This window comes from Pinus tabuliformis, chromosome 6, assembly GCF_031772625.1.
Source record: "Pinus tabuliformis cultivar Carrire ecotype Pingquan chromosome 6, CPIR1, whole genome shotgun sequence".
In the NCBI taxonomy this organism is placed as follows: Eukaryota; Viridiplantae; Streptophyta; class Pinopsida; order Pinales; family Pinaceae; genus Pinus; species Pinus tabuliformis.
The window spans coordinates 1,537,735,201-1,537,751,311 of record NC_142292.1 but is presented as its reverse complement, the minus strand read 5'-3'; positions in this window follow the sequence as shown (position 1 = coordinate 1,537,751,311).

Here is a 16,111-nt window from a genome sequence, read left to right as displayed (position 1 = left end):
GGGGTTCTGTCAACTCTCGTCGAATGCCTTCTTTTGCACATAGTTTTTTAAATTCATTTGACACGTACTCACCTCCATTATCACTCCTGAGAGCCTTCACCTTCTTGCCCGTTTCTTTCACAACCAATGCCTTGAATTCTACGAACTTGGATAATGTCTCATCCTTCTTTTGCATGAAGAAGATCTAGTACTTTCGTGAGAAGTCATCAATAAAAATGAAAAAATATTTTTGCTTGGAAGTGGAGGCTATCGAGAAAGCTCCACAAACATCAGAGTGGATCCTTTCAAGGACTGCATGTACTTTGCTGTCATGATCATGGAATGTGAATTTTGTGGGGAGGATTGTGGTTATCTGCTGCATGATCTTCAAAGATCCATGATGAAAATGGCCAAGTCATTTATGCCAAAGTTCACTGACATTGCGGCTCTACACCTTTTCTCAATGCAACACAATCCTCCACATCTAGCTTGTACATGTTCTTCACACAAACCCCAATATGCTTCACCTGTCGCATGGCTCTGTGTCTCAGGAATGCCTTTCCTTTGTTGGAGATCACATCATAACCATGGTCTTGTAAACCTGCAACAAATATGATCTTTTTCTTTAGGCCTAGAACGAACATGACATCCTTGAGTCTGAGGGGCGGGGCGCGCGCGCTTGAATCCATCTGAAAGGTGACTGTACCAGTCTTGGTCGTGCTATACCATCCATTGTTCCCCATCTTGATGTGCACTTGCAAATATTTTTCTTCCAGGTCACTAAAAACATCTCTATCGCTCGTCATATGGAATGGTGCACCTGATTCCAAGTACCACACACTCCCTATCACTGTGCTAGCCATGCATAAAATGAGGGTAAAGTCAAGCTCAAACTATGAAGCCAAAGCTTCACCTACTGCTCCTGCTGAGGTCTTCTTGCTTTCCTTCTTATGCAGACACTTCGTGGCATAGTTCCCAAATTCATGACAATGAAAGCATTTAACTTTTAACAAATCTTTCTTCTTTCCCCCTTGACTAGATTCTAGTTTGGATTGGGATTTCTACACTTTTATCTTCTTTTCCTTTCCATCCAATACAAATTTCTCTTCATCCTCACCCATGGATGAAGTCCAATCTTTGGTATTCCACCTTATTCCCTCCTGTACCAAATTGGACCATAAGCTCTCTCAACTTGGTAGTTTCTCCCTCCCATTCACCGAATCTTGATAACTATGCTAGCTGTTGGGAAGGCCCAAAAGGGCTAAGGTCACCAAGTCTTCTTCAGTTACATTAACACCAACCCTGCCAAGTTCATCACAACACTATGTAAGCTTGCTCAGATATTGCAGAATTATGTCATTCTTCTGCATCTTGATACTTCAAAGTTTATCCTTGAGCGCTAGCTTCATCTGGTCACTACTATTCTCAAAAAATTCTGTCAGTGATTTCCACATTGTGATTGAAGTTTCTTTTCCATGGAGATTCGAGACAATATGATCTCGTACTCCCTCTAAGTTGATTCTCCTTGCCTTGAATACATCTTTCTTCCACTGAGCAAGGTTCTGAGCATCAAATGCTTAAGGTTTTAAAACATTTGTCTTGGTGTATTCTAGCAACAAATTGTCATCATATACTGCTTCCATGCGTTCCTCCCATGTAACAAAATTATAGGTGCCTTCCAAGGCATACTATAGCCTTAGCCCATTGAAGGCCATCTTCTTAGTTCTAAAGAAATCCTTCTACATTGATCTTAAAATTTGAACCCCTAAGAAACAACTTCAAATTTCCTACTCTAATGTTAATCCAACTCGATACCATGTAGAAATTAGGCTGTAGATTTGCAAATGCTCATGAAGTTTTAATCAAAATCTCAAAACATAGATCTACACTACTACTCTTTGGACATTAATTCACATTTTAGAACAAAAATTTCAGACATGCAAGAAGGAATAAACACATTCAACAAGTATTTTTATCTGGGGAAAGCAATCTGCTAAAAACCCCAATGCCTCTTGCATTAATAAAATGAAATACAAATTTATTACAATTTATTTGCTCAATAAATCTCACCCTCAAGTGCACAACCTATCTCTCTACTCATTGATGACTTCTGACCCATACTTAGTAAAAAAAATTCTTGGTTTGATATCCTATTTCCTTGTGTTGTTCCTTAAGGGATTAGCCCCTATTATTTTGGAAATTCCCTCAAGTGAATTGCGCAATTCCTTTAGGCTGTTCATCTGACTGCATGCAACACCTGTACACTCAAGACTAGTCTACAACTGATGTTACACTCCCTTCGAATCTCCACCTCAATTGGGTAACTCAAATTATCTAAATGCACTAGTTATTTTGGGCTGATTGATCAATTAACTGGATGATCATTGAGTTTGACTAAAGTCCCACTGCTTACTTGACCTTCCACTAGTTCCTCCAAATGTTGGAATTAGTTTAATTGAGAACAAGTTGAGATAACTGACCTTCATTGCTACAAATTAGAAATCACACATGCAAAACTGAACTCTATCTCTTCCAATTCTAATTTAATGAGTAAATTGGGTTGCACAAGCCATGTCATACAAGTTAACATTATCCAAGTTGTCCGCTAAAGTGGAAATTCAAATTTTCTCAATTTAATCAAGGAAAAATCAAATTGAGAATTTGTTGCTGCATTTTTCAACACCTTCCTCTTTCTCATTTGTAGTGTCCGACTGAGAACTCAAAGAGCTAAGTATATTAGACTTGAATTCTTCTAACATGTTCCCAATTTCGGCTTTCATGACCCCATTGCAAATATTATTGCTAACTTTTTCCAGTAAGTCTAATAGTCTTCTCTTAGTCTTTGATGTTACTCGGGAATATCTTTGACACAATTCAACAATGTCACCATAAGATTGTTGGGAGACATCTTGTCCACCCATCAAAATTAGGAGTTCAATACAATCATCATGAATTCCACATAACATCAAGACATGTAGTGCGTTTGGAGCCAAGTCTCCTTGTTTTGCTTGTTGTATATTGTAGTTGAATCATTCAACACAATCTTCTATGCTTTCATTTTCATTCTAAGTCATTTCGAGAACTTCATCCCTTTGTTCCTTTTCCTTGCAATAATATTGATACTTCTCTAGGAACCTTTTCTGTATTTATACCCAAGTGTAGATGCTATCTGTACTAAGACCCATGAACCATTGTACTGCAACATTCTCTACTGTGGCAGGAAAGAACTTTAATTTATGGGCATCTAATAAATAGCCATAACTTATGCAAAGAAATTCAAACTTGAAGAGGAAGGTGTTTGTCTCTTCTTGGGTAAGCCATAAAAGTTGGGCAAGGTTGAATGCAATATGTTCTTCATCTTACTTCCTTATATGACTATTGAAAGAGGAATTCGAAGGTAGATGTCTCTTCCTTAATAGGGATTTCATGTGCCATATTATTGTGAAAAAATTCCTTTTCCTCAAAACATTCTTTAGGAGAGTCAAGAAAGATCAATTCTATGGAATGAAACTACCCTTCTATCTGGAATTCAGGGGATAATATCTCTATTAGGTAGGGGATGAGACTGGCATGAGTTTAGGGCCCAGAGTAAAAGGTTCAGGGTTATTCTTGGTAAGAGAGCTAGCTACAAGAGTCAAGTAATTAGGTTGAGTATGCCCATTTTCCTCTCGTTATTGTCCTCTAATATTAGTCTTGTGAGGATTTTTAATTGAGGTAACAAATATAACATGTTGGTCTCTAATTTTGTGCATGGGAATTTAAAGAGACATACTTTCTAAACAAATTGGCTTAAAGAAAAAATTGAATTAAAACACATCACATGAAGTTTCCAAAATAAATATTATAACTGAATCAAATCAAGCAACAAAACAACTATTGTATTATTGGCAGTTCCGTGTTATCAACACCAAAAATGACATGTTTTTCAATTACCTCCTAATTACTTAGCATATAAATGAAAAACTATACATTTTATTGTCAATTAAGTGTTTTTAAGGAACTTGTGAGTTATCATGCACTGTATATGGTAATATAATTTGTTAAGTGCTAATGAGGTTGTAGTACTACTTAAGCATCATGTAATTGGGTGTTAAAGTTTCTTTACAAGTCACCAAATAATTCAAACCACATAAGCCCCGAAGGTTAGCTCAATTGGTCGAGGTCTCGCCACTAAAATCACCTCTCACATGGTCAACGCTCCTCAACACTCTCGGGGTTAGGCTCTATTAATGAGCCGGTAGAAAGTGATCCCTTCGGGTGGATCTACCTAGATATTTTCTCAGTAAAAAGAAGAGAAAAATAAAAGTAAAGAAAAGCACACTTGTAGGAACTGAAATGTCACACTTGCACACTTGTGGGAATTGAAATATTAACAACAAAATTTAGAAAGGTAAATCACTCTTGCTGGAAGGTATACACACATATATGAAAGTAACTTAGTGACTTGATCAAGTTATTTTCTTAATAATAAACGTTGTAACATGAATGCACATGAATTGATTAGATATCAAAACGCTGCCAAGTTGTAGTACATAAAAGCCAATTCAATAAGTTTAATTAAAGTTGATACTATAGAATATGGAAAATAGAGTAAATCATTGCTTAATTCAATAACCACACAATATTAAGAAATAGAGTAAATTGCTTAATGACTTGAAATATCATTAATAATTAGGAAGTAGAGTAATTAATCAAATCAATTGAATTGTGAATGAAAATAGAAACTACTCTAACTAAAATACATGAAGTACTTGACTAAGGAGGGGGCCCTACCTTCTTAGATGTGGCACTGGTTAAGTTTTCAACAAAACACCTAAACTATTAGCACATTACACACAATTTTTTGGCATTGTAGTGTTTCCCTTGATGCCAACCAGTGTTTAGAAAATTTTCAACTTGGTAGTCATCATTTCTATGTTATGTATAAGTTTATTGTGTGGCCTCCTATGTTTGGAACAATGTTTCAAATTTTGATGTCCATACCCTGAAGATGAGCTGCAAATTTATACGCTAAGGCTTATGATGATGACTTGATACTTGCATAGGGAGATTGATCATGTTTGGAGGTTTTGTCATCATTATCAGAGACTTGACATGTGTTCTCAGAGGTCCTACAAGCTTAGGAGGTGATTGAAGACTTGCATGAACAAGTTTTGAAAGTTTGGACTGGATCAAATGCAAGAAAGGGGTTGAAATCAGGGTAACTCGGTTTCTTGAAGGAAACCTACGTTATAACTTAGGTTTTGCACATGAAAACTGCATTACCCCGCCTAGTAATGCTCTTCCCGAAAAAAATACCCGCATTACCCTGTCTAGACTCCGTTTTCCGCATTCCTCACACATACCAATGAATTGTAGAGGTTTATACTATGGTATTGCTTCATGGTAAATGATCTAATAGTTTGAGAAAGTTAACTCCTCTTCTAGAAGGTAATTAAAGTTGAAAAGTTATGGAGAAAACATTATATACATTAGAATACCTTGAGGAGTTGTTGTTGGCTGGAGAGAGAGAACGACCCTATGAAAGGGCAATGAGTGAGAAGCAATATGGTTGTAAGTACATTTTGAATATCATAAGTAATTCAAATTTTGTTTTGTGGGTCCCAGACATTGTTGTATGTAGGTGGAAATGATTAGTGTCGAGGAGAAGATACAAAGTATTGTGTGTTCAAGAGAGGACTTGCTATGGAGTTTTGTCGCTACTGATTTATTCAAGATTGTGTTGCAGAGATAGGTGCTTCAATGATTGGGGTCTTAGTTTAAAATATTTTGAAAAGTGGCCCTAGAGAGTTTTATGGGTGGTGGATCCTTGTTGGTGGTGGCCAAGAGAACTTTGTACACGAATTTTTTGATTAATATAAGTTTCAAAGCAATGCAACAACAATAGGGTGGTTTTTCTCCCCTTGAGGGTTTCCACTTGAAATACTTGTGTCTCATTGTGCATGCTTGTGTTGATTCTTTTCATGGTTTTAATGTGCCAATTTTATATTATTTTTATATTCAGATCTACTGATGTTGTTAATGTACATTTCTCTTTAGTAAACCAACAAAAAGAAATTAAAAATATGTATGGGTTATCACTACTAATTAAATCCCCCCCCCCAAGTAGTGATCTACATTTCTAACAAGTGGTATTAGAGTTGGTTCTCTTTAGTGTAGCTTGATCGCTCGAGAGTAGATCATGGAATTATGGCCAAAAACAAGAAGAAGTAGTCTCAAAAAAGGAAGGGCAACAAACACACCAGAAATACTTCAGATATAGAAGAACTCCTCTTCTTGCTAGTAAAGGATGCATATAGAAATCACAAATATATATCATGTAATGCATTTTGCATTAATTGTATTTGCCATGGTTATTACACATCTAGATGCCCATTTCCTTGTATTTACAATGACGATGACATACTTAAGAATATTGATCTAGATGATGATAAGCTGTCATTTGAAGTTGATTCTCCAAGTGCAAAGCCAACTGATAGATAGATGGACAAATCATGATTAGAAAGTTTTGAAGATGAAAATTAGAGCAAAATTTTTGCACTTGAAGCTGAGATTAAGAGGCTTATAGCTGAAAACATGTAGAAATTATGATGTAGATTTGCAACTGCTCATGAAGTTTTAATCAAAATCACAAGACACAAACCTACTCTACTGCTCTATGGACATTAATTCACAATTTAAAACAAAAATCTCAGACATGCAATAAGAAATCACACACATGCAAATAGTATTTTTCCCGGGGAAAGAAAACTACTAAAAACCCCAATGCTTGTTTGCATTAATATGATGAATATAGATGTATTACAATTTCTTTTCTCAACTAAGCACAACCTGCAAGTGCATAACCTATCTCTCTGCTCACTGAGAAGCTCTGACCCAGACTTAGTCAATTTATGCCTCTGCTTGAGCCCCTATTTTCTTGCGCAATTCCTGAGGAAATAAGCCCCTATTAATTAGGAATTTCCTCCAAAATGCTTGTGCAATTCCTTAGGGTTGATCACCTGACCTCATGCAACACCTGTACACTCAACTAGTTTACAATTGCTGGTTAACTGCCTTGGAAGCTGCACCATAGCTGGGAAACTCATATTCTTTGCATGCATGGGATAATTATTAGCTGATTGATCAGTTAACTAGATGATATCTGAGTTAGACTGATGTCCCACTACTTAACTAACCACCAACTAGTTCTATTAATAGTTAGAACTAGTTTAATTGATTACAACTGAAATTAACTCAACCTAGGCTCCTAAAACCTAAGAATCACGACATATAACTGAACTTCATGCCCTTAACTCGAATTAACTGAGCTATACTCCTATTTTTTAGGAATAAACATAAGCAAACTGAAATTCAACTCATTAACTAAAATTGAGTGTTCTTAACTGAGTGACAAGAGCCATGTCACCTCAATTAACTCTAATTCGTATGCTGATGTGGAATTTTGAATTTCCTTAATTTGATTAAGGCAAAAATAAAAATTGAGACTTTCTTGCTGCATTTTCAACACTCCCCCTCAGTAAGAAATGGATTATCAACCACCCTTGTCCTGCACCTATGGAATGTACTGCATGCAACACCTATTACTATTGCTGCTGCAACTGAGAAGCATCCAAAAAAACAAAATGAATCAACTGTGTCTACAACTGTCTACTGCGAAAACTGTGTTGTTGCTAACTCTGCTACTGAGCCTTCTGCGTTGCTATCAACACTAATTTTCACTCCCTCGTATTTGATTGACAATGATCCTCTTGCTACTGAATAATATGGGCCCCCGTAACAAGGTAATGATCCATGAGGAGAATGCCTCAATGGACCCTGCCCAAATTTCTGCAACTCTTGGACTAAGGATCTACATCACTCCACCTCACTCCTGGAGGTATAGCTACATGTGCTCCCTCTTCCCACTTGGATCGAACTATCCCTTTACTGGAGGTATTTTCTTTAGTGGATGTCCCCACACTTCATCCTCTCTGCCTCTCCATTTGTGGCTACTCCACAACTTCCTGAGGATGCATGTTGAGAGGTAAATCATGCTTCCTCTCAACCACCACATCTCTAGTATATTCCTTAATCCTCAAGGCTTTGCATGCATATTCTACCTTAAGTGCATACAATTTCTTGACTCAAACCCCAATCTACTTCACCTGCTCCATGGCTATGTGTCTCTGGAATGCCTTTCCTTCGCTGAAGATCACATCATAATCACAATCTTCTAAAACTGCAACAGAGACAAGATTATTCTTTGGACCTGAAACAAACATCACATCCTTGAGTCTAAGTGATCAAGGCGGTCCCATAAACACTTAGTGATCAAAGAGGGCTTAGGAAACGCTAAAAAATAAGAGTTCTTGGACTGTGGTGAAAATAGGGTTAGATCGAATATCTCGTTGCAATATTTCCAATGACGCAATTGACACCTCATCTGAGTTTGTATGTGAAAGTTATGACCAATCAAAGTTTTGGTCAACTAGGCCCATTGGCTAAAGTTAGCAGATCACCAACTAAATTTGGGGCTTGACTAAATTTGGTGGAGCTGCTAAATTTTGCTAAAATTAATGAGTCAACAAATTGGCACTTTACGACGATGGGTTTTGGTGGACGAATGTGATGAAATTGTCGCCTACTTTATTTTGTTAGTTACCCTAAAAAATCCGTCGATTGGTTTTTATCAATTTGTTTAGAAAAAAATATTAAAAATAGGGGTGACGTGCTACCACCCCCACCACCCCACTCCATAATATATATCACATATATATATTTGTGGCCGTAGGGCTATGACTGATCAAAATGACTAACCAAATTTGAGGGGCCGCCGGGATTTTAACCTACTCGACCTATTGGTCGGCCCCATCCAAATGGAGACAAAGTATTTTAAATAATAAAAACAATACTCCACCAAAAAAATAATGGGGGAGGCCTGCGGGTTTGACCTCTATACCTCCGCCCTCCCAATATATCTGCCAATTGTGTTGCTAGTGGGATTGGCTTTGAAACCATCACCCAAGTTCTTTTATTTAAACCCGATATTTTACCATTTGAGCCGAATGGAGGAACTACGAGTGTAGAACTGTGAGCATAACTGCGCCTAGGAGGGGCATGAATTTCAAGGGAATATTCCAAGGAATATTCTTATGCAGAATCAGTGAGGAATCTTTAGATTCCCTTTGGGCCAAGATTTCACAGTGTTAGATTCATGACAAGTTTATACTCAAACAAACTAGAATTTCACCAAGAGCCTGATGACATGATCAGTTTTATGATCTAAGCAGCATAATTTTAGTCAGCTTGTAGAACAAAATCTTTATGGTATCTTACGAAATCTTTGACATTCCTTGGGGGCTTGAAATTGACAGTTTCAAAACTAGGCCAACTTTATACTCATTCTTCTCAGTTTTTCGCAACGAACATGATGGTGTGATCATATTATTCATCTAAGCAGCCGAATTCCAGTCAACCCATGAGAAGGAATCTTTGGGATGTCCAGGGGTCCATATTTTGACCAAAGTAGAAAGGGGTCGAGTTTACAATATTTTTTCATGACTTTTCGCCAAGAATTCAATGATCCGGTCCATTTCTTTAGAAGAGGTGTGCAGTTTCAGGCCATCCCTGGAAGTGTAGGTATAAGGTGTCTTTTGTACATGCATGTAATTTGATTTCACTGAAGATTAATAAAATATGCCTCCCCACATTGAAAAGGGCCCGAAGATGTAACCCACACTTAGTTAACTCCGTTATCAACTTGTTTGTGTCTTTGCTTCTTATAGTTGTCATTTATTTCCATTTTTAATTTTTTTTTTTTTTTTATGTGTATACATATTATGGTTACATGCCCTTTTAAATGCAATTATGTATGCATCTTTGAAGTGAAAAGATCTAGATCAAGTTTGGTATCATAGCGGGTCTTCTGTTGATGTGAATTTCAAGTGTATGATAACCATGGAAAAGCTCCAAAGAGGTGAAGGAAAACTTAATTCCTTTGATCTAGAAGTGAGGCATGTAGCATGAAGAGGGAAAATGGCAGATGAAGATGCTTGGTTGGAGGAAGAGTGAAATTATCGTAAGGCCTTCTACGCCATGGCAGAAAAAGTGGACAAATTGTTTGTAGAGTATGAGAAGACAATGGCAAAGCCAGAGAAGAAGGAAGGACTAGATGATCATGCCTCAGTGAATCATGAAGGAGGAGGAGAAGAGCCTCTTGAACCTCCCTCTCCATTTTCCAGTGAGATTTATTTTTCTTCCTCTTCTCGTTGTTCTAGAGGTAGAAAAACTCATAAAAAGCCATTTTTCAAGCTAGATGTCAAGTTTGATTTACCTGTGTTTAGTGGAGAATCTAATGCAGAAAATCTAGATAACTGGATCAGACAGGTTGAAGTATATTTACGCATACAATGAATCAAAGAGGATGAAGCCAAGATCCAGCTAGGATCCCTTCGATTGAGTTGAACTTCTCTCGTCTGGTGCAAAGGAAAACTGTAGAAAGGTGGTAAGAGTAGTCATAAACTTATTTCATCTTGGTCTGAGTTTGTTTCTGCTTTAAGAGGACAATTTTACCCATTGGGTTACAGATAGAAGGCCATGATGGAATGGAAACATTTGAAACAAATTAAAGGTCAAAATGTTCAAAATTTTATAGAGGAGTTTAGGAAATAAGCATTAGCATTGAATGTTCCATTAGACTCTCCTGAAACGTTGATGAAATACATTGACTCATTGCATGGTCATTTGCGTCATTCATTGCTATTAGTTGAACCTAAGAGTCTTGATGAAGCTAGTGTGAAGGTTGTACATCTTGAAAGCAGGGGGAAGCATGAGTAGGATGACCGCCCAAAAGAGGGCAACAACAACTAAGAGAAAAGAAGCAAAGCCCTCTTGTACTCATTGTAAGAAAGCAGGGCACGATGAGGAACATTGCTGGAAACTACATCCAAAATTGAGGCCAAAGAGGAACGGTAGGAAGGAGAAGTAGAAGATAGTTGCAACTATGCAACAAGACCAAGAATCTGAATTAGAGGATGATGAGAAGATCACAGTTGCATAATTTTCTGATGTTGGACCAATTGACCCGGGATTACACTCATGTGATGAAATGAAGATTGCAACTCTTGGGATTGCAGAAGATGGACCTATCAACATGGGTTTTCATTCAGGTGATGAGGCAAAGATTTATCGAATGTTGTGCCAAAAATGAGGAGGGCACCAAATACTGTTTGGCTCCAAGAACTTGAAGAGATCAACCAAAGTGTTTAGGCGAAGAATGCAGAACTAAGGAGATTCCTACAAAAAAAGAGAAGAAACAAAGGTTGCAGCATCAGTTACAAGCTAAGGATGAGGCCTTGGAAAAGTTGCAGCATAACAAGCTTGAGGTAAAAAGTGATTCTTCAATTTCATGTTCTTTTTATGATGATGATTTCACTACTTTTGAGAAACATACTACAGTAATTGGATCAAAATTGATGAAGAATATGGGGTATCAAGGGAAGGGCCTCGACATTAATGGCCAAGACATTGTGAATCCCATAAAAGTGGAGGAATTGCCTTGTTATGCAGGAATTAGGTATGTCAGAAAAGAGGCTCCAAGACAACTATTGACTAACCAATGACAGATGATGGGAGCACATCATCACATTCTAGTGATAGTTAGGATTCCACGGGCACTTATCAAAGCCGCACTAGGAATAAGAATTCCAAGACAATATAGAAAGTTTGGAGGATAAAGGATCATCATAGTCATTGCAACAAGATGGGCATCATAGAGCCACATGTCAGATACTTCATGACTAGAAAGCACCTATGAAGGAACCCGTTGGTGAAGATGTTCAACAAGAGAATCAACCACAGGGAGATGACCCATTCACTTTGTTGAGTTAGAGATGGTTTTATTAGATATAATATCTTTTCGTGGCAATGTTATTGTAAATCATATGTTGCGAAATCATTATAAAAGTGATGATGTGTTTTCCATCACTTATGAAAGAAACATGATGACGTTTTAGCCTCATTTTGTTGATAGATGGGGTATTGGTTTCTATTATGATGTACACTTGACCAAAGAGTGTGTGTTATAAACTCTTGGAAAGTATGGGGATTCTTGGGTCATTATTGGTCATGTAATTAAACATGTAGTTTTCAAATATTGTACTACAGGTTTGAAAAGGATGAAGGTGTCAATTCATCACTTATGGCTCTGAAGAAAAAAGGTGAAGGAGAATGAAGTGTGGCCTGTCAGGGAAATTGTTGTGCAGACAAGGGAACACAATAGGTTGTAGATTATGTTCATGCTTTTGTAGGACCAAAAGCTCTTCAGTGGGGAGGAATGATCCAGGCGGCTCCAAAAACGTTCAGTGATCAAAGGTGGCTCAGGAAAGGCTCAAAAATAAAAGTTCTTGGATTTTAGTGAAAATAGGGCCAGATTGAAAATATCATTGCAATATTTCCAACAGCGCAAACGACACCTCAATATTAGTCAGTATGTGAAAGTTATGACCAATCAAAGTTTTGGTCAACTAGGCCCATTGACTAAAGTTAGCAAAGTGACAACTAAATTTGGGGCCCAACTAAATAAGGTTGAGCTGTTAAATTTGACAGAAATTAACGAGGCAAGAAATTGACACTTTACAATAATGGTTTATGGTGGACAGATATGGTGAAATTGTCGCCTACTTAATTTTGCCGGTTACCTCAAAAAATCGGTCGATTGATTTTTTATCAATTTGTTTAGTAAAAAGATATATTTAAAAAGTAGGGGTGACCAACCACCACCCCCGCCACCCCACTCCATCATATATATCACATATATATATGTATATATATTTGTGGTCGTAGGGTAATGACCAGCCAAAATGACCAACCAAATTTGAGGGGCCGCCGGGATTTGAACCTACCCGGCCTACCCACGGGCGACCCCATCCAAACGACGCTAAAATATTTTAAATAATAAAAACAAAAATCCACCAACAGTTAACAGGGGAGGCCCATGGGTTTGACCCTAGGACCTTGACCCTTCAAATATGTCCGCCAACCATGTTGCCAATGCGACTAGCTTTGAAACTACCACCCAAGTTCTTTTATTTAAACCTGAGATTTTACCATTCACGCTGAATGGAGGAACCACAAGTGTAGAACTGTGGGTGGAACTACGCCAAGGAGGGGCACAATTTTTGAGGGAATATTCTGCTAATGAATATTCTAAGGAATATTCTTATGCAGAATCAGTGAGGAATCTTTAGACTCCCTTAGGGCCAAAATTTCACAATGTCAGATTCATGGCAAGTTTATACTCAAACGAACTGGAATTTCACCAGGAGTCCAATGATGTGATAGGTTTTCTTATTTGAGCAGCGAAATTTCAGTAAGCCTCTAGAACATAATCTTTTTGGAATCTTGAGGAATCTTTGAGATTCCCTAAGGGCCCGAAATCGACAGTTTCAAAACCAGGCTAGCTTTATACTCACTTTTCTTAGTTTTTCGCAAGGAACATCATGATGTGATAAGATTCTTCATATGATTAGCTGAATTCCAGTCAACCTGTGAAAAGGAATATTTAGGGAATCTTTGGGATCCCCAGGGGTCTATATTTTGACCAAAGTATAAATGGGTCGAGTTTACAATCATTTTTCACGATTTTTCGCTAGGAATTCAACAGTGCAGTCCATTTGTACATGCATGTAATTTAATTTCACTGAAGATTAATAAAAGAGGCCTCCCCATATTGAGCAGGGCCTAAAGATATAACCCACACTGGGCAAACTCCGTTATCAACTTGTTTTTCTTTGCTTCTCATAGTTCTTGTTTATATCTGCTTCATTTATGTGTATGAATCTTATGGTTACATGTCATTTTCAATGCAATTCTATATGCATATTTAAAGCGAAAAGATCCAAATCACTGAGAGGGGAGCCCAACTCCCTCTGAAAGGTGACTGTACCAATCCCTATCACGTTGTACCTTTCGTTGTCTCCAAACTCAATGTTCATATGAAGATATTTCTCCTCAAAGTCACTAAAAAATTCTCTATTCCACGTCATGTGGAACGAGGCACCACTGTTCAAGTACCACATGCTCCCCATTACTGTGCTCTCCATGCATGCGAAGAGAGTGAAGTCAAGCTCGAATTGTGAAGCAAAAACTTCACCTGTTGCTGCTACTGCAGACTCCTTGCTTGCCTTCTTCTGTGGACACTTCGTGGCATAATGCTCGAATTCATGATAGTGAAAGCACTTGATTTTGGAAAAGTATTTCTTCTTTCCCTCTTGGATGGAATTAGCCTCACCTTGAGACTTATTCCCCTTGGCCTTCCTTCCTTTGCTGACTAATGCAAAGTCCTCTTCCTCTTCTTTGGATGAGGTTCCATCTCTGGTATTTTGCCTTATTTCCTCTTGTACCAGGTCAGACCATAAGCGCTTCCAATTTGGTAGTTTCTCCCTCCCATTCATCGAATCTTGGTAGTTGTGCCAGCTCTTGGGAAGTCCTAGAAGGGATAGGCTTACCAAATCATCTTCTGCTACAGTAACACCAACTTGACCAAGTTCATCACGACATTGTGTGAACCTTCTCAGGTATTGCAGAATAGTCTCATTCTTCTGCATCTTGATATTTCAAAGTTTGTCCTTGAGTTCCATCTTCCTATGGTCACTATTATTCTGGAATAGATCTGTCAATGTTTGGTACATTGCATACAAAGTCTCTTTCCCATGGATATTTGAGGCAATATGGTTATGAAACCAAATTTTATGAAACCAACTCACAAAAATATAGAAAAGATAGATAAAAGTCTTAGAAATAAGCCTCTTCGAGGGGGCAACCTCCTTTACGTTACACAAATGAACAATTCTTGGATGATACAAATGACAAAACCTCCTTTCTATATATAGGAGTCTACGGGGTCATAATATAATCAGAGCTGACATAACAATAATAATGTAAGGGCACAATAATAAAAATAGTGGGCTTCTATGGGGCACAATAATAACAATATGGGAACTACATGGGTACAACAATATAATAAGGGGGTTGTACTAATAACAATAAGGGGTTACACTAGTAGTATAGGGGCCTAACGTGCCCCACTCCTTCAAAAAGTGTTGTCCTCAACGCTTGAGTAGTTCTTGATGCTTCTGTATAAAATTCTTGTCCTCCCATGTTATGAAACTAGCGCACAGAAAGATAGAAAAGATAGATAAATGTATTATAAATAAGCCTCTTCGAGTGGGAAACCTCGTTTACATTAAAAAAATGAACAATTTTTGGATGATACAAATGAGAATACCTCCTTTCTATATATAGGAGTCTAAGGGGTCATAATATAATCAAAGCCGACATAATAATAATAATGTAAGGGCACAATAATAACAATAGTGGGCTTCTATGGGGTACAATAATAACAATATGGGGACTACATGGGTACAACAATATAATAAGGGGGTTGCACTAATAACAATAAGGGGTTACACTAGTAGTATAGGGGCCTAACATGCCCCTCTCCTTCAAAAAGTGTTGTCCTCAACACTTGAGTAGTTCTTGATGCTTCTGTATAAAATTCTTGTCCTCCCATGTGGAATCTTCAGCGGGTAAGTTCTTCTACTTGATGAGATACTCTGAAATTGATTGATTTCGTAGCTCTCGGGTTCTTGTTTCTGTGACTGCTCCAGGTTCCAATATGATTTTTTCTTCCTCTTCAAGTTCTCACAATATTGTTTGAATTGGGATTTTCTGAAACTTTTGAATGAGTGGCCACACTTCTTCATCCTTCTTCCATTCATTCGTTGCTTCATTTATCCAATCTGGTTGGATAACAGAAATAGCACAAAACAATGCTTCCACATCCTCATCCTTTCTTGAGAGTGCATCTGCAACAAAATTTTGCTTCCCTTTTCTATAGATGATGTCAAAGTCATAACCCAACATATTTGTGACCCATTTTTTCTGTTCTTCTAAAGATAATATTTGTTCTAAAAAGTATTTAAGACTATCGTGATCCATTTTTACCTTGAAGTGTCTTCCCATTGGGTAAGGTTGCCATTTCTTAAGTGCATGTAGTATTGCCAACATTTCCTTCTCATAAATAGCTTGCTTGAGATGTAGCCGTAAAAATACCCAATCACCTACATCAAAACATTTTTCACTGCGATGT